Source organism: Canis lupus, chromosome 26 (genome assembly GCF_048164855.1).
Source record: "Canis lupus baileyi chromosome 26, mCanLup2.hap1, whole genome shotgun sequence".
NCBI lineage: Eukaryota > Metazoa > Chordata > Mammalia > Carnivora > Canidae > Canis > Canis lupus.
In genome coordinates this window covers 3,790,657-3,810,146 of record NC_132863.1, presented here as the reverse complement: position 1 = coordinate 3,810,146, position 19,490 = coordinate 3,790,657, and the positions used below count along the sequence as shown (strand labels likewise).

Genomic DNA, 19,490 nt, shown 5'->3' with positions numbered 1-19,490 from the left:
TATTGGTTACCTGTGTTACTTTGAAAACTGCTGATCATTCCTCAAGTCACACATGTTGTGTCTTATTTATGAGTACTAATGGCTATCCTAAGGCTCTGTACAAATAAGGCAATAGAATGTTACAGAATAAACCCTGGTTTGGGTGTGAAGAGACTTTTCAGCTAACCCTCATTTTTCCTTGAGCTGGCTTTGTTACTTGGGGAGTCAGCTAATCTCTCCTTTGTAGAAAAAGAGACTGAACTAACCTCTCTCTCTCGTTCTCTCCCTCTCTCTCTCTCTCTCTCTCTCTTCTTTTTTGTTCTTAAAAGCTCTAACCTTCTCCGGTTCTCCTTCATGCCTGGATATAAAGACCTTACTACTGATGGAAAGATTATCTTGGGAAACGTTGGCCCAAACTCAACGCTTTTTCCAAACATCTGGTCTCATTTCCTTCTGCTGGGCAAATAGATACCCTGGCGGAATTCCAGTGCAGGTAATTACATTCTGCCCACCACAATTTTCCTTGCATTGTCAATTGGCTACGGTATTCTTCTGTATTTCTCCCTGGTAACTTGTCTCTGATATAATTGTCTGCTGTTTCATAGAGCAGTATTCAAGCTGTGGCTTCCTTGGGGGAATCTTCTAGTGATGGTAACTCTGTCACTACCATGGGCCACAGACCTTTTGGTTTTGCTGGGTGTTTCTGAAGGGCGTGGCTCAAAAATATATGGCAGTTCTCTTCCCGGTCTACTTTTAATAGTGATGTCATTGAGACTTGCCTAAAAAATTTCCAACTGGAAAGTACAATGACAATAATGGCTCATATTGATCCAAAAGGTTTCTAATAACAAATCACACTGATACTCATAGCTAATACTGATACCAATACTAACAAAAATAATGACAATAGTGCCTTATGATGTATTAGATACTCTTTTAGGTGCTGCCCATGTATCTAGTTGTTTACCATTGTTTTTCTCATCTCAAAGATGAAGCAACTGAGGCTTGGAGGGGCCGTGTCTCTTGCCTACAATTTGTGTGGTTCTTTTAAGTCTCCTGAGAGTTTGGAGAGGTCAGTTATCCTGCATCCATAAAGTGAGCCATTAAAAAAGAGTGAGGTAGATTCATATACAGTGGGTGACAAACCCTCCAAGATATATAATTAAATGAAAAGAGGTAGATATAGGATAATAGGATGTTATACTTTTAAAAATTATTCTTAATTTTTATTTATTATTATAATTCTTATTTTATAAATCATTTAAAGGGCTATGTATATTTTGCTGCTTTATGCATTTCTTTTCCTGGTCTGGAAGGAAGTCTGAGGCAAAGTTAGCAATGGTTACCATCGGGGTGAAGGTTGATCTTATTTAAAATTAATTTACCTTCTGTAACATCTGAGTTTTTCATCATGTGCATATAGTATGTTACTTAAAAATTTTTTAAATTGTCAGAATGGGCTATCTAGATGGTGCGATTATGAATAAACTTTGTTTCCTTTTCTCTACGTCTCTATTTCAGAGACATAATAAATGTTATTTATTTTGTATGATATTTCTATTAATAAATGGCAACTTGGCCTAACTCTGCCATGAGTCAGAGGGCTTCATTCTTTTGGGCTATTCGGCTGGTAGGAGGAGGTGGGGGTAAACCTGGGCAGGCGGGAGGAAGTGGGGGTGAACCTGGGTGGGCGGGAGGTTATGGGGGTGAATCTAGACTGGCTGCACGTGGTTCAGTTGGTGGGGTAAATCTGGGCAGGCTGGCTGGGGAAGTGGGGTGGATAGGGGGTAGATGCCTGAGGCCCCGAAGTCCTAAGCAGGCAAGGACATGGGTCAGACATTGGTCTTTTCATTCTTTCCCAGGAGAACATCAACCTCGAAATTTCTTTCTCTCTTCTTTGAGGTTTCTAATATGTTTGTCTTTAAAAGAAATATATTGAAAATTTTAGGTCAAATTCACAATTTAAAGCAGAAATCTGAGTGATGTGAACATTGCCTTCCATGTAGGACCCTCCATGCAGGTACTCCTGGTGGATCTGGTTTAGTATAAGGGCATCGGGAGCAGGCTCTTCTACAGTGCCATGCCTTCGGTCTAGAACGCTCTCAGATTCTGCTACTGACATGTCAGTGAAGCAAAAGGCCCCGGAAAACAACCTCTCTGCTTCATGGGAATTGCCAGTTGTAAATGTGAGTACACACACAGCAGTTAGTTATCTCTTTGGGGGTTAAGTTACCCATTCAGTGTGGGCTTGTGCAGACAATGGGTGGGGTCCAGTGACACCAGAGTAATCCTTTTACCTGCCCTATCTAAAGTGACATTGGAATGAAGGGGCACTTTCAGAGGGTATCAGTTTCCTAGGTTAAGTCCTACAAACAAGCCCGGAGATCCTTAGCTTTGTAGTTGTGCTTCCACTCCAAGCCTGGGGAAGTCAGCCCTACTTGTCACTCCCAAAAGCAGATGAAAGCCTTGCTGTGAGTCTGGTGGAATTCCATTGTGGCTGTGTTTACTCATGGTGGCCCAGCGCCTCCACCCCTATATGGTCTGCAAGGGGACTGGTTTGCATGCCAAGCCCAACATCCTGAAAGCGTAAACAGCGATTAAAAGTCACTATAAAAAGTGTTGGAAAGGCAGACAGGGTTTTCCATCTATCTCGGCGAATCAGTTCATCTCCCACATGCCAACACCTTGGGGTCACCCAATACTCCGTCTTGTCATTTTTCTTTCAAAGAAGCCACTCCTTCCATTTTTCACCACAAGGAGCTGTGGTGACAGATGCTTAAGAATTCTGTTTTCTTTTTAAAGGAACTTAGATTACAGCAGGACTTCGATGAGAAAGGTGATGCAGAAGAGCAGATGGGGTGGAAGCAGAAAAGGCATGTTCAGATTCGATTGTATCCACAGTAAGGACTGCTGAGCCCAACCAGATGCTGAAATCCATCCCAGGGATAAGGTACACCCCTGCACCTCTGCTAGGGGGACATTAGCTCTACTGGTTCACCTGGTTTCTCATTTTTACCAATGCTTTCACGTCAGTGGAAACTTCTACGAATCTAGGTGATTTTTCACATTCAACCAATATGTATATGCTGACCACTTACAATCTCAAAGGTGGGGTGCTGGAACAGAGAGACATGCCTATGGCCCTGCAGGCCAGGGGTGATCTCACTAATGGGATTTTTCATCCTTGTCTCAAGCTGAACAAACCTGATTATGTCAGCTTCTTGTTAGAGACCTTTATATTCTATGTAAGCTCAAACTGTGTATCAGGATTCTGGTCCCCACATCTCCTTCCAACCTGGATGATTGATACCCCTCTCCCTCTGTTCTCCATTCTGTTCATCAAATATAAAATGCACATGTGTACCCTGCCTTGGCCCGTGCAGTTCCCTTTTTCTGGAATGCTTGTCTTTCTGCTTTATTGACCTCACCTCTGTTCATTGCAAACCTAGCTCAGATGCCATCTTGTCCAGGTAGCCTTACTCTAGTCCTCCAGGAAATATTAATTGCCTCTCTCCTTAGAGTAGATTATTATCAGTGATACTATTTGTGTGTGTGCTTATCTCCCCAAAATGTTTCTTGAGGATTTCAGGGAAGCGCATTTTGCTCATCTCCACATCTTTAATTCCTAGCAGTGTGCTGGGCAATCAAGATGTATTTGTTGAAGTGAGACATATAAGATTGTCAGCAGGGATGCCTGGGTGGCTCAGCAGTTGAGCATCTGCCTTCAGCTCAGGGCGAGATCCTGGAGTCCCAGGCTCGAGTCCCACTTCAGGCTCCTTGCATGGAGCCTGCTTCTCCCTCTGCCTGTGTCTCTGCCTCCCTTTCTCTCTGTGTGTCTTTCATGAATAAATAAATGGAATCTTTAAAAAACATTAGACTGTCAGTATTTCTCATGAAAAGAATTAGGAAGAGAATAAAATAAAATACTCAATGCTAAGACATCTTGGAACACAAAGAGTTTCTCTTTGGTACATCTGGTTCATTTGTAGGTATTACCTATGGTTATTGCTTGATGTGGCACTTCATCCTCTAGCAGGCAAAATCTTGGGAAGCTCCTTTTGAGGGTTCTCCTACTGGTATTGGTATCAGTTTACCATTTTCTTTTGAAAATGGATATATATAGCATTCTGGGGTTTTTTTAGATTAAAAATATATACATGCTTATTATTAAAAATTCAAATGATCAAGAAAAGCAAAAAATTAAATAAAACCCCAAATGTAAAATGTACTCTGAATCCCACTCTGCAGAGATAACACAGTTATCATTTTGGCAAAAATCCTTTGAGTCTCTGTCTACTCATGTGCAACACACATAACAAATGATCAGTTTCATGTACTTATTTTCAAAACATATTAAACTTTATGTAAGTGAGTTATATTGTGTCCACTCTTATGTAACATTTTTATCTCTCAATGTATTTGGTATTTTCATATCAATTCACATGACTTGGCATCATGTATTTCTGTAGAATCTCCCATTGAATGGATGTCTCATGATGTTTTCCAAATGTCTGTTGATGGACCTGTGGGCTACTTTCAGGTTTTCACTACTGTCAGTTTCTACCATATAGACATCCTTATCCAGTGGAGTCACATGCCATGTGGGGTTTCAGGAAAGGCAATATAAGATAAACTTTGTAAATTTTTCAGGGAGTTAAAATCACCACCAAAAATTAGATTGTTGCCATAGTGGAGAAAAAGCAGCTTCTGCAATTAGTTGGTACCTGATTTGTTCTCCTGCATCCAGTTAGGTGGTGATTTACCAGATTATTCACCAGGTTTATAATCAGTCATCCGATGGTCATTCACCAGGTTATTCACCAGGTGCTCAGACCTGGTGAAAGAGCTGGCTTGTGTTCAGGTTGAGGCCATGTATTGCGTGAAAGATGAGCAATACATTTCCCATTAAACATGGGGCCTCCGCCCAGCACAGGGAGATGTTCTTACCCATTTGAGGCCTTTTGAGGTGATGAGGATAGTGGAAGAAAGAGCAGGTCCTGCCACCCTCCTGGCATGTGCCTGCTGTGGGAGAGGCCAAGTGGAGGACAAGAATCACCAGGAATTCAAGAATCTCCTTTTCTTTCTCTTTCTTCCTTGTACAGAGACCATAGATTCCCTTTTGCAAATGTTAAATGTGAATCCAGGGTCTTGTTATACATATTTCCAGAGGCAGAGTATGCTGGATCAAAGTGTGCCAGGTCAAAACTTGACCAGTGTATCACCCTAATAAAAATGCAGACAAATACCTACTTCCCCCAATTGGTTATATGGGTATGCTCGATCCAATCCACCATTGCCAGTCTGGCAGGCTCAAATGTAGCAGGTTTTTTTGTTTTTTCCTTTTTTTGTTTTGTTTTGTTTTTATATCTGTTCTTTGTCATCCTAAGCTCCTAGAGTACTTGTGCACTCACAAGTATGTGAGTGTTCCAACCATCTTCTTTGACCACATTCTCTGTTGCCTCTCCTTTTTTAAAGTAACTTAAAGACCTCTATGCACAGGGAGGCTTAACTGTTAGATGTGTTGCACATTGCAAATATTTTTCTCTTTTTGTAGTTTAAATCTTGATTTATAGTGTTGTTATCTAGTATAAAACCTTTTCATTTTTTATATAGAAAACAGTCTAGTTTCCTGCCTATAGATCCTAACTCATTTTCTGTTAAGACTGTCAGATTTTAGTGTGTTTTTCCACTTTTGAAATTAGAATCAGAAAGAGTTGGTTTTGTCAAGCTTCTCTGTCTAATTTATCTACTATTTTGATGCCCCTAAATTTGTACTGATAATTCTGTTTTAAAACATGGAAGGGAACAGAGATTCTGTAGTCAAATTCTATAGAGTGAATAATTCATTCAGATACACCTCATTTAAGTGAGACTGTCAGAAAACATAAATGAGAGGAAAATGAATTAAAATGGAAATACTCTTTTTTAAAAGGAACTTTCAGCAACTCATTTATTTATTTATTTATTTATTTATTTATTTATTTATTTATTTATTTATGATTTATTTGTTTGAGAGAGTGGGAGAGAGGGCCAGAGGGAGAAGGAGAGAGAGAATCTCAAGAAGAATCCTCCTGAGCGTGGAGCCCTACTTGGGGCTCAATCTCATGAGTCAAGATCAGGTGCCCTGAGATCAGGACCTGAGCCCAAACCTCAAGTCAGACGCTTGACCCACTGCACCACCCAGGCACCCCAGCAATTCTTAAAGCAACACTTCACTTTGGAACCAGAGCTATGGTTTAGTCTCCTTGGAGTCTTCCCTAAGACTCAGAGTTCATAGATAACTTCCATGTCCCCTTCTCTCAAGAAATACAAGCTTCAGTGAGACATAGCATTTCCCTTCAAAATCTCTCAGTCCATCCCTGAACCTTGCCTTTCAACACATGTTATCTATTCTTTGTAGAATGAGAAGAAAGAGATTGTGTAGGAGATAGTTCAAACTGTTGAGATAACTCATTTTTTTTTTTTTTAAAAAGCCAAGGCCAGGAAGCTCCTTTGCAGTGCATCATTTTTGTGTGGATGTTAGATGCACATGCTGAGCAGTTCATACTCGCAGCCTAGGCAGGGCAGTCCAGCTAGGTGCTAAGGCCCGAGTGTGGCCACCTGTCCTGGGCCCCTGGGCAGGCAGGGACCCTGGGCTGCAGATGAAGTCCTTGGCCACAAGCCTCTTCCAGAACAGGAGTGAAAAGAGGTTTCTCACTCTCTGGGTGGGTAAGGGAAGCTCAGGTGAGGCCCCTCCCCGCAAGATCACCAGGCGCCAGCTCTACAGGGAGGGGATCCATGTGGCCTCATCCCCTCTCTTCCTGACTCTTCTTGCCTCTCTGCTCACCAGTACCCCCCCCCCCCATAAAAATCACAGGAGACATCATTTCCCCCCACTCATCTTGGGGGCTTAGCCAATGCTCTGTGGGCCTGGGTATTTTCTTTTCTCTCAGGTTCTAATAACAGGACATTGGGTTTGATTATTTTTTTGTTGAGCTCCAGATAGAAAGAGGAAAAGAGAATATACCTGGAAAAGGGAAGTATGGACTAGGTGAATTTTTTTCCTTTTTTTCTCTTTTTTTTTTTTATAATGTGGTTTTGGTCTGGCTCAAAGGCTGGAAATGTTTTCAGGAGATTCAAATCTCTCCTTGATTTGTAGTGCTCTGAAATAGGATCCGAATTGCCTGCTGTGCAGCCAGTTGGCTGGCAGTTACCTGGGACACAACAGCCTCTGCCTGCTGCTTCCTACCCCAGCCCTCTTTCTTCTTTTTTTTTTTTTAAATTTTTTATTTATTTATGATAGTCACAGAGAGAGAGAGAGAGAGGCAGAGACATAGGCAGAGGGAGAAGCAGGCTCCATGCACCAGGAGCCTGATGTGGGATTCGATCCCGGGACTCCAGGATCGCGCCCTGGGCCAAAGGCAGGCGCCAAACCGCTGCGCCACCCAGGGATCCCCCCAGCCCTCTTTCTGTGCTGCCACTGGTGATCTGGCTCCTGGACTTAGATGGTGGCACCCCTACTCCTTTCTCATGTGCCTTTGTTGGCCTCTATAGCCTGGGGGTCCGAGGCTACTCCAGAAATGAGCTCTGCCCTGGGCACCCCTGTGCAAACACTGTGGGCTGCATTGCCGTTGCTTGGTACAGCTAATCTCAGCTGGTAGCAGGGCCTCCTTCTCTACTTCTGTTCCAGGAATCTATCCTCCCATGCTCTTGCCAGAGGAAGCTCTGGAATCAGAGCTCTGATTGCATTATTCCTGCATTCAAAACACTGGCTTTATAAATCCTACCTGGACGGTCTTTGGCCGGGGACCAAAGCTTCACTCTTGACCTGAGCCTCCTTACCGCTGCCCCCAGGACTGCTGGCCACACTCCCTTTACTCCTCTCCAGGGGAGCTCCCAGGACGGGGAATACCCCTCAGGCTCTGCACTTGGGCTGCCTGCTCTTCCACTGCTGTAGTTCAAAGCCATGCTTGCCCTGAAAGAGAGCTGCCCCTCTCTAATGCCAGCCCCTATCTTCCTGGTGAATATGATCTCTTCTCACATGGGATTTACCATTTTACAATGATCAGAGCTATTTTTTGTTGTTATAGAAATAAAGTTTAGAAAAAAATACACATGTGATACTTTTGTATTGCAACAATTCAAATAATACAGAAAAATGAAAGTTTTCTGTGCCCTCTACTCTCTCCTATCTTTAATGCTTGGAGCTACTACCTCTAGAAGTTGAGTGTATGTATTTTCTTTTTTTTTTTTTCTGAATAGAAATCCAGATGTAAGCACATAGTGGGGCTTGTTTTAAACAAATTTTGGATCATTCTGTATTATTTTTCTGCCACTTCCTTTTCTCAAATATCAAAAACATTTTTTGTCAGCTTACAAAAATATATTCCATTATTTTTAACGATAACATGATATTCTCTACTATGCTTGTCCCATGATCTCACTGTTCTCTTATTCACAGATACATTAGGTTGTTACTATTGTTTGCCTATTACTGCTAGTTGTTCAAACATCCTTATACATTTATTTTTGTATATTTGAAGAAATATCTCTATAGGATAGATCTAGCAGTGGGATCCCTGGGTCAAGAGTATTTATAGTCATTTGTCTATAAATGTCATCTCACTTAGGAGACTCTAGGTTGGTAGTGTGAATTCACCCCTCTTTTGCTGCTTTGATAAAGTCTTCAGAGTGCTGTCTGTGGGTGGTTGGGACTTGTGGTTGGAAGGAGAATATTTAACTTAATTTAATTTTTATTTTACGGCTTAAAATTTTATTTATTTATTTGAGAGAGAGCACAAGTGGTGGGGGCATGGGTGGGACAGAGAGAGAGGGGGAAGCAGACTCTCTGCTGAGCAGAGAACCCAGTATGGGGCTCAGTCCCAGGACCCTCGGATTATGACCTGAGCTGAAGGCAGACACTTAACTGACTGAGCCACTGAGGGGCCCCAGAGGGAGAATATTTTAGATAAAAATATCACATTTCACATATTCTTATCAAAATTAGGATAGAAAGAGAGAGAAGCTGAGAAAAATATGTAAATAGGACAGGGCTGTTTCACAGAAAGTAAGCTGAGTTTGAAAGTCAGAATTGCACATTAGAATCACTTGAAGAGGGGATGCCTGGCTTAGTCAGTTAAGCGTCTGCCTTTGGCTCAGGTCATGATCCCAGGGTCCAGGGATGGAGCTCCACATTGGGCTCCCTGCTCAGTGGGGGAGCCCTGCTTCTACTTCTTTCTCTACCTGCAGCTCCTCCTACTTGTGCCCTGTCAAGTGAATAAAGAAAATCTTTTTCTTTTTTAAAAGATTATTTATTTATTTATTCATAGAGCCACACACACACACACACAGAGAGAGAGAGAGGGAGAGAGAGAGAGAGAGAGGCAGAGACACAGGCAGAGGGAGAAACAGGCGCCACGCAGGGAGCCCGACGCGGGACTCTATCCTGGGTGTCCAGGATCACGCCCCGAGCTGAATGCGGCGCTAAACCGCTGCGCCACGGGGGCTGCCCAGAAAATCTTTTTTTTAAAAAAGAAGAATAACTTGAAGAATGTTAAAATCTCCCAAGGCCCAGGTTTATACTTAAACCAGGATCTCTGGAGGACGATCTCAAGCACCAGCACTTTGAAAACCTCCCCAGGTCCTTCCAGTGTCCCTATGAGGCCAAGAGCCATGCTTCACTTGCCGCTCTGCTCTGGCGAGCCATAGGCATCTTGAATGCTCTGGTTGCATTTCTTTCCCCTCTGTAACATGAGAATGTTCTATCTTACAAGTTTTTGAGATGGCAAAATGAGATAGTAGTTGTGAAAACAATTGTCAAAAGATAAGAGCATTTTCAATAAAAATACAAGCCATCATTATTATTTTTCAGCTCAGCCAGTCACCGACAAAGCCAAATATTTGGAAAATATTTAAGCAGGTCTAAAATTCAGAGTGAGAAAAGAGGATTGATTGCTGAAGGAGAAAGCAATAGTTGGTTGAGCTGTTCCTAGTACTGGTGGCAACCGGAGATCTGATAGTTATGTCCATATGAAGAACAGCACTCTCCTCAATTTGTGAAGGATTGTGAAGGCAAACAAGGCAATGTCACAGAAAAGAGCAACATAAATATTTGCCATCGGCACTGATAAGAACAAATTGCTTCTGTGGACTCAGTCTCGGCCGTACAGCCATTTGAAAATTAGTCCAAATGCCAGAAGGCCCAGCCTGCCCGCCTCCTGCCCACAGCCCCCCCATTCCTTCTCCTGAATTCTTTATTTCAATCCCAAGGCTAAGGAGAGAATGAATAGGGGACAGAGGAGATGGCTGTCCAATTTAAGATCTAAATTTGATGATTACATCTTCCCTGGTGTGCCCTGAAATTAACTAAGAGCGCCATTTCCTGAAATCTGACACCCACATGGGTTTTTAGCCTCTGTCTGCCCTTCCATTTCTAAATGTTCCAATGTGTCAAGCAGATTAAAGACTGAGAAGTCCTACAGTTGGAGAGATTCATTAAACTTGGTTGGATCTGCATTTCCCAAATGTACTTGATCATGGAACTATTAACATCCCTTGAGTCACCATGCAATGCCCTGGAATGAAGGTGCCATAAGAGCTGGTCCTTGTCACTCACCAATCCAGGAGAATTCAAGAATGTTCAACCCATCCTCTTCAATTGTACTACTTTTCAGATGGGTGAACAGAGCCCCAGAGATGTCAAGAGCTGAGAATGGATGCTACCGAGCTCCTATGATACCATGTGGTCGGGGATCCGGGCTTTGGACCTCTCGGTATGCAGGCAGTTGTTGAACAAAAACTCTCATTTTGGCAGTATGGCAAGTGGAATATATTCAACTGTGCAGTTTGACTCTTGAGGACCTCATGTTGCCTATCTTAGAAGCAGTGACTTGAAATATCAATGTAGAATACAAAGAGAATATAGTATATGCTAAATTGAGTGGTATAGACTATAAGTTGTGGTAAGCTAGCTCTCTGGAAAATAAAAACCCTCATTTGTAGTGTTTGCCAATTTCTTTCTTTTTTTTTTTTTTGTTTGCCAATTTCGATGGTATAAATACTTCTGCCACAGGGGAGGTCAAGCTAGCAACATGATGACGTTGAACATGGAACATGGAAAAGATGTTGGTCACCATCAGAGCAGATTGCAGAGGACAGGGAGAGGTTGGTGATGATTGGAATTGTCCAAAAGGGTTCCTGAAGGGGACTGAACTCAAGCTGGAAAATACTGAGTAAAAGGATAAATAGCAGGAAAATTGAAGCTGGCAGAAACCAGAGTCTTGTTTCCTTTGTTTTTTCTTCTAGTTTTATTGAGATATAATTGACATATGACATTGTGTAAGTTCATGTGAGTGTATGTATTTGATTTGATAGATGTGTAAGAGCAAATGATTATAATACATTGTGTTAATCTCTCTCCCCTCACATAGTTATAATTATTTTTCTCTTATGATGAGAACTTTGAAGATGTACTCTCTTACCAACTTTCAAATATATGATGCAGTATTGTTAACTAGAGTCATCATGTTGTATATTATATCTTCAGAGCTCACTTACCTTATAACTAAAAGTTTATGTGATTTGACCATCTTCACCCAATTCCATCCCCACCCCTGCTTCTTGTAAACATAAATCTGACTTCTATTTCTAGTTCAGCTTTTAATTATTTATTTTATCTTTAAAAATTTATTTGAGACTAAAAGGTTGAGAGAGAGAGAGAGAGAGAGAGAGAGAACAGAAGACAGAGGGTGGGGAGGATCAGAGAGAGAGGGAAAGAGAATTTCCAGCAGAATCCCCACTGAGCGAGAAGCCTGCTGCAGGAATTTATCCCATGACACTGAGATAATGACCTGAGCTAAAATAAAATGTCAGATGCTTATATGACTGAGCTTCTCAGGAGCCCAGAGTTCAGGTTTTTTAGATTCCACATACAAGAAAGATCATACAGTAGTTGTCTTTCTGTGTCTGACTTATTTCACTTAATATAAAACTCTCAAGGATTGATCCATGTTGTCACAAATGGCAAGACTTCCTTCTTTTTTCATGGCTAAAACAATCTTCCACTGTGTATGTGTGTGTATATCTATAACTGTATTTTACATTTACATATTTATAGTACATATACATTTTCTTTATCTGTTTATCCGTCAATGGACACCAGTTGTTTCCATGTCTTGGCTGTTATAAACAATGCTACAAAGAACATGGGAGTGCACATGTCTCCTCGGGATAATGATTTTGTTTTCTTTGGTCATACATCCAGAAGTAGGATTGCTTGATCATATGGTAATTCTATTTGCAGTTTTTTAGGAACTTCCAGAAAACAGAATCTTTGATGAAAAACTTTATACCTTTTTCAGATTTGGAAAGAAAGGATAAACTTAACTCATCTGAGATAAAATTTACTGAATCCTAAGACTTTTTAAAAATTTAGATTTGTGTGATTTTATGTCTCATATAGAGTGTAGAGCCTACTTAAAAAAAAGGGCTATCATTTAGGGGTGCCTATCTGGCTCAGTCTGTGGAGCATGCAACTCTTGATCTCTGGGGTGTGAGTTTGAGTCCCATGTTGGATGTAGAGATTGCTCAAAGTAAAATCTTAAAAAAATAAAACTTTAGATTTGGACTCATTTTTTTTCTAATTTTTCTTCTAAACTTTTCATTTCAGAATAGTTTTAAATTTTAGAGAAGTTGCAAATACACTACAGAGAGTGCCTGCATATCCTGCACCCGGCTTCCATTGTGGCTAGCATTTTACACAACTATGGTACATTTATCAGAACTAATGAATCAATATTAATACATTATTAATTTTAAGATTTAATTAATTTATTTGAGGAGAGAGAGCAAGTTGTGGGGGAGGGAGAGAGACAAATTCTGTGCTGAGTGTGAAGCCCAAGGTGGGGCTTGATCTCACAACCCTGAGATCATGACCTCAGGCGATATCAAGAGCCAGATACCCAACCAACTGAGCCACCGAGGTGCCCCTCAGTACATTATTTTTTTTTTTAAACTAAACTGTATACTTTATTTATAGTGTATTCATTTTTTTCCCTATTGTCCTTTTTCTGTTCCAGGATTCCATCCAGGATGTCACATTACCTTTGGTTGCCTTGTCTCCTCAGACTTTTCTGGTCTGTGATAGTTCTCAGACTTTCTTTGTCTTTTAATATGCTGACAATTTTGAGGAGCACTGGACAGATATTTTGTAGAATGCCCTTCAATTTCTGTTTGTTTCATTGTTAGGATGGGACTGTGGGTTTTAGGGAGGAAGAATGTGGAGATAAAAAGTACTATTTTCATCAAATGTATCAAGGCTTCAAGTCATCAACATGGCTTCCTGCTGAGGAAGCTGACCTTGAGTCCTTGGTCCTTGTGGTGTTTGCTAGCTCCCTCCACTGTGAGTAACTTTCCATCCTTTCCACATGACACTCTTTAGAAGAGTTCCTTCATCTGAGCCTCATTTTCTTACTCTAAATTTCCACTGTGCCTCCCTTTAAAAGGTTTTTCTAGATTTTCCTCATTTCACTCATCCTAGATGCATGATAAGTGATCTTAAGACCTCATATTAATTAATTAATTAATTAATTAATTTTATTTTTCTATTTTTTTTTCTTGGACTTCAATTTGCCAACATACAACATAACACCCAGTGCTCACCCCGTCAAGTGCCCCCTTCACTGACCGTCACCCAGTTACCCCAACCCCCTCCCCCACCTCCCTTTCCACCACCCCTTGTTTGTTTCCCAGAGTTAGGAGTCTCTCCTGTTCTGTCTCCCTCACTGATCTTCCCCAGTCGTTTTCTCTCCTTTCCCCTTTATTCCCTTTCCCTACTTTTTATATTCCCCAAATGAATGAGACCATATAATGTTTGTCCTTCTCTGATTGACTTGCTTCACTCAGCATAATACCCTCCAGGTCCATCCACGTTGAGTCAAATGGTGGGTATTTGTCGTTTCTAATGGCTGAGGAATATTCCATTGTATACATAAACCACATCTTCTTTATCCATTCATCTTTCTTTTTTTTTTAATTTTTATTTATTTATGATAGTTACACAGAGAGAGAGAGAGAGAGAGAGGCGCAGAGACATAGGCAGAGGGAGAAGCAGGCTCCATGCACCGGGAGCCCGACGTGGGATTCGATCCTGGGTCTCCAGGATCGCGCCCTGAGCCAAAGGCAGGCGCCAAACCGCTGCGCCACCCAGGGATCCCTCCATTCATCTTTCAATGGACACCGAGGCTCCTTCCACAGTTTGGCTATTGTGGACATTGCTGCTAGAAACATCAGGGTGCAGGTGTCCCGGCGCTTCACTGCATCTGTATCTTTGGGGTAAATCCCCAGCAGGGCAATTGCTGGGTCATAGGGCAGGTCTATTTGTCACTCCTTGAGGAACCTCCACACAGGTTTCCAGAGTGGCTGCACCAGTTCACATTCCCACCAACAGTGCAAGAGGGTTCCCCTTTCTCCACATCCTCTCCAACATTTGTTGTTTCCTGTCTTGTTAATTTTCCCCATTCTCACTGGTGTGAGGTGGTATCTCATTGTGGTTTTGATTTGTATTTCCCTGATGGCCAGTGATGCAGAGCATTTTCTCATGTGCTTGTTGGCCATGTCTATGTCTTCCTCTGTGAGATTTATCTTCATGTCTTTTGCCCATTTCATGATTAGATTGTTTCTTTGCTGTTGAGTTTAATAAGTTCTTTATAGATCTTGGATACTAGCCCTTTATCTGATAGGTCATTTGCAAGTATCTTCTCCCATTCTGTAGGTTGTCTTTTAGTTTTGTTAACTGTATCCTTTGCTGTGCAGAAGCTTCTTATCTTGATGAAGTCCCAATAATTCATTTTTGCTTTTGTTTCTCTTGCTTTTAGGAATGTATCCTGCAGGAGGTTGCTGTGGCCAAGTTCAAAAAGGGTGTTGCCTGTGTTCTCCTCTAGGATCTTGATGGATTCTTGTCTCACATTTAGATCTTTCATGCATTTTGAGTTTATCTTCGTGTCTGGTGTAATAGAATGGTCTAGTTTCATTCTTCTGCATGTGGCTGTCCAATTTTCCCAGCACCATTTATTGAAGAGACTGGAAAAAAGGACAGAAGAGACTGCCCTTTTTTCCAGTGGATAGTCTTTACTGCTTTGTTGAGTATTAGCTGACCATAGAGTTGAGGGCCCATTTCTGGATTCTCTATTCTGTTCCATTGATCTATGTGTCTGTTTTTGTGCCAGTACCACACTGTCTTGATGATCACAGTTTTGTAGTACAACCTGAAACCTGATATTGTGATGCCCCCGGCTCTGGTTTTCTTTTTCAATATTCCCCTGGCTATTCGGGGTCTTTTCTTGTTCCATACAAATCTTAAGATGATTTGTTCTAACTCTCTGAAGAAAGTCCATGGTATTTTGATAGGGATTGCATTAAATGTGTAAATTGCCCTGGGTAACATTGACATTTTCACAATATTAATTCTTCCAACCCATGAGCATGGAATATTTTTCCATCTCTTTGTGTCTTCCTCAATTTCTTTCAGAAGTGTTCTGTAGTTTTTAGGGTATAGATCCTTTACATCTTTGGTTAGGTTTATTCCTAGGTATGCTTTTGGGAGCAATTATAAATGGGATTGACTCCCCAGTTTCTCTTTCTTCAGGTCATTGTTAGTGTAGAGAAATGCCACTGATTTCTGGGCATTGATTTTGTATCCTGCCACACTGCCAAATTGTTGTATGAGTTCTAGCAATCTTGGTGAGGAGTCTTTTGGGTTTTCTATGTACAGTATCATATCATCTGCGAAGAGGGAGAGTTTGTCTTCTTCTTTGCCAATTTGAATGCCTTTAATGTCTTTTTGTTGTCTGATTGCTGAGGCTAGGACTTCCAGTACTATGTTGAATAGCAGTGGTGAGAGTGGACATCCCTGTCTTGTTCCTGATCTTAGGGGAAAGGCTCCCAGTGCTTCCCCATTGAGAATGATATTTGCTGTGGGCTTTTCGTAGATGGCTTTTAAGATGCTGAGGAATGTTCCCTCTATCCCTACACTCTGAAGAGTTTTTTTTATCAGGAATGCATGCTGTATTTTGTCAAGTGCTTTCTCTGCATCTATTGAGAGGATCATATGGTTCTTGTTTTTTCTCTTGTTGATATGATCTATCACATTGATTGCTTTACAAGCATTGAACCAGCCTTGCATCCCGGGGATAAATCCCACTTGGTCATGGCGAATAATCTTCTTAATGTATTGTTGGATCCTGTTGGCTAGTATCTTGTTGAGAATTTTTGCATCTGTGTTCATCAGGGATATTGGTTTATAATTTTCCTTTTTGGTGGGGTCTTTGATTTAGGAATTAAGGTGATGCTGGCCTCATAGAACGAGTTTGGAAGTATTCTACCTCTTTCTATCTTCCCGAACAGCTTTAGTAGAATAGGTATGGTTTCTTCTTTAAACATTTGATAGAATTCCCCTGGGAAGCCATCTGGCCCTGGACTTTTGTGTCTTGGTAATATTTTGATGACTGCTTCAATTTCCTCCCTGGTTGTCACTCTGTTCAGGTTTTCTATTTCTTCCTGTTCCAGTTTTGGTAGTTTGTGGTCTTCCAGAAATGCGTCCATTCTTCTAGGTTGCCTAATTTATTGGCATATAGCTGCTCATAATAAGTTTTTAAAATCGTTTGTATTTCCTTGGTATTGTTGGTGAGCTCTCCTTTCTCAATCATGATTTTATTAATTTGAGTCTTTTCTCTCTTCTTTTTAATAAGATTTTATTAATTTGAGTCTTTTCTCTCTTCTTTTTAATAAATCTTTTCTCTCTATTGTTGGTGAGCCCTCCTTTCTCATTCATGATTTTATTAATTTGAGTCTTTTCTCTCTTCTTTCTAACCACGGTTCCATGGTTTCTAATGGTTTATCTATCTTTTTAATTCTTTCAAAGAATGAACTCCTGGTTTTGTTGATCTGTTCTACAGTTCTTCTGGTATCTAATTGAGTTCTGCTTGAATCTTTATTAACTCTCTTCTTCTGCTGGGTGAAGGTTTTATTTGCTGTTCCTTCTCCAGCTCCTTTAAGGTTAGCTTTTATATTTGAGTTCTTTCCAGTTTTTGGAAGTATGTTTGTATTCCTGCTTCTATTCTTGCTAGGACTTGCACCACTGCCTTATACATGCTATAAGAACAAATAAAACGTGTCCTCCTTAAAAAGGTTAAGGATTTAATGATTTCTTTGGAGTCTTCCAGCACAGCACATAACATCTCAGGAGTGACTAGGCTGGGTCTTCAGGAACATTTTGCACTACTGCTGACTATTCAAGACCCCTGACTTCAGGGCATAAGTGACTTATGGAGAACACCTACACACTCATCTTTGTTCCCAGATTACTGAGAAGATATTGCATGAGACCGCCATCCTCAGGCCCCAAGCAAAGATGAGACTCATTTTTCTTACCTTTCTCAGTCTCCTGTGTGCTCTGTCCATACTTATACTCTCTGTAGATCTTTAATAAACTCTTTTACTTCCTCTAAGCTCATGTTTGATTTCCATCCTGCAGGAAGCCAAGACCCCTCCTGGCTGGTCCTGTGGGAGCCCCCTCTGGGTTCACAGACCCAGCCAGCCTGTATCAATGCCAAGGATCTACTGCATACAAGTCATGGCTCTGTATATAGATATCTCTGAGAGATAGTTACAAGAAGCTGGACTCTGTTCTATCAACATGTGCTTCCAAGGTCCTCTTATTTGAGCAGAACTTTTCATGGAGCCTGAAATGGAACCTTCTGGAAAGGGAGCTGTCTCTTTTGGGGGAGTTCGGGTCAGCCTTGGTTGAATAGCTCCAAGAGCCATGGTGGCCTGTTGTAAGAGGACTCCTTAAACAAAGAGTCCTAGTGCTAGGTGGAAATAAACTGTAGCTTGATCTGGAACCACCTGGAAGACACGCAGGCTGAGCAACTGGGCATCAAGCTTGTCAAAAGAACAAAATCCAAACAAGTAAATGTGAAGATCTAATTGGCTTTATTAAGTGATTCATGAATAGGGCAGCACCCCATCTATCAAATAGAGAGATGCTCTATTTGTACAAAATGAGAGACTTTTATAAAAATGAGGGTTGGGCAAGGAAATTATTAGCAAAAGAAAAGAATGTTTTATGCAAAATTTTCTTCCCTCAGGGGTATGTAGTGGTCTTACCATGCAAATTACCTCATCTTCTGGGGGGGCGGGGAGGGAGGGAGGAAGAGGACCCATGTGACAGATGACATCATTGGTGCTGATTGGAAAACTCCTGCTGACCAGTTAGGATTACACTTTGGGAGGAGGTTGAAACTGCAATTAGATTAGGCAGTAAAACCTGGTTTTGCAAGTTTATGTGACTCCATTTTGACTTTTGTTGTTTTCTTTTAATAGGCTCTATTTGGAGAGTGCAACCACCTTATTATCCTAGAGGCAATTTAACATCTGGAGACCCAAACGAAATTGGGGGAAGGAGAAACTGTCAATTGCATAAAAAAAGAAGCAGCATAAAGGGGTCTGCCTTTACTTTCTTGTCTGGGCTGTTTATATCATCCATCTTGACTTTAACCTTGTCTTTGAGCCCCACTCACATCAGGCCTTGGACAAACCTATAAACTTAATGAGAAAAATTCTGAGAGTTGGTGAAAGCAACATACATAGAAGTAGGGGCAAATGGCTATGACACAAAACCTCATATTTGGCAAAAGCTCAGATGACAAGCGCTGGCATGTGTAACTTCCTGGCCTCAAACTGAGATGGGGAAATGAAAGGAACCCCATTAAAAAAAAAAAAAAAAAAGCTGTTTTTTTTTTCCTTTTTTTCTTTTTTTTTCCTGCTTCTCTTCTTGCTAGACCGTGTATCCCTGCCTTACACACAGCTTAATGTCCTCCTTATAAGGGACAAAGAGTTATTGGTATCTTTGGAGTTTCCCAGCACAATAGGTAATATCTCAACCATTGGTGCTAGACATCATGATGCCAAAAGACCCCAGCTTCAAGGAATAAACGACTTGTGATGGATACCTGGACCTTGTCCTTGTTCTAATCAGTTCTTGGATATATGAGAGGACAATAAAAACCTTTAATAAAAACCTGCAGATCCCGGGATCCCTGGGTGGCGCAGCGATTTGGCGCCTGCCTTTGGCCCAGGGCGCAATCCTGGAGGCCTGGGATCGAGTCCCACGTCAGGCTCCTGGTGCATGGAGCCTGCTTCTCCCTCTGCCTGTGTCTCTGCCTCTCTCTCTCTCTGTGTGTGTGACTATCATAAATAAATTTTTAAAAAATAAAAAAAAAAAACCCTGCAGATCCCAAAGAAAGATGAGACTCATGTTCCTTTCCTTTCCAAGTGTCCTGAACAGTCTTGTCTGTACATGCTCTATCTCTTCAGTAAATTTTTCTTTCTCCTTCTACTGGTTCACATTTGATTTCATTCTGCATGAAGCCAGAGACCCTCTCACCTCGGTCAAAACCAGCCACTAAGCTGAGTGCTGCACTAAACCCCCACGCATTTAAAGCTTAAAAGAGCCTCATGTCTGGAGCTGCTTTCTA

At 41.3% G+C, this 19,490-nt stretch overlaps 1 long non-coding RNA gene across 10 annotated transcripts in view; it reads left to right on the top strand.

Annotated features, from left to right (window-relative positions):
- Positions 1–19,148, top strand: part of LOC140617973 (uncharacterized) — an 82,128-nt gene extending 62,980 nt beyond the window's left edge. For 2 of the 10 annotated variants that reach the window (XR_012018133.1, XR_012018130.1), the window contains 4 exons: positions 309–472; positions 1,986–2,165; positions 2,782–2,929; positions 18,337–19,093. This is a non-coding gene — a long non-coding RNA (uncharacterized lncRNA). Of the gene's footprint in view, positions 1–308; positions 473–968; positions 1,052–1,985; positions 2,166–2,781; positions 2,930–10,631; positions 10,731–13,034; positions 13,056–17,488; positions 17,923–18,336 lie in introns of those variants that run through there. The other 8 variants (XR_012018134.1, XR_012018135.1, XR_012018131.1 and 5 more) reach the window with 8 other exon arrangements.
- The last annotated feature ends 342 nt before the right edge of the window (positions 19,149–19,490 follow it).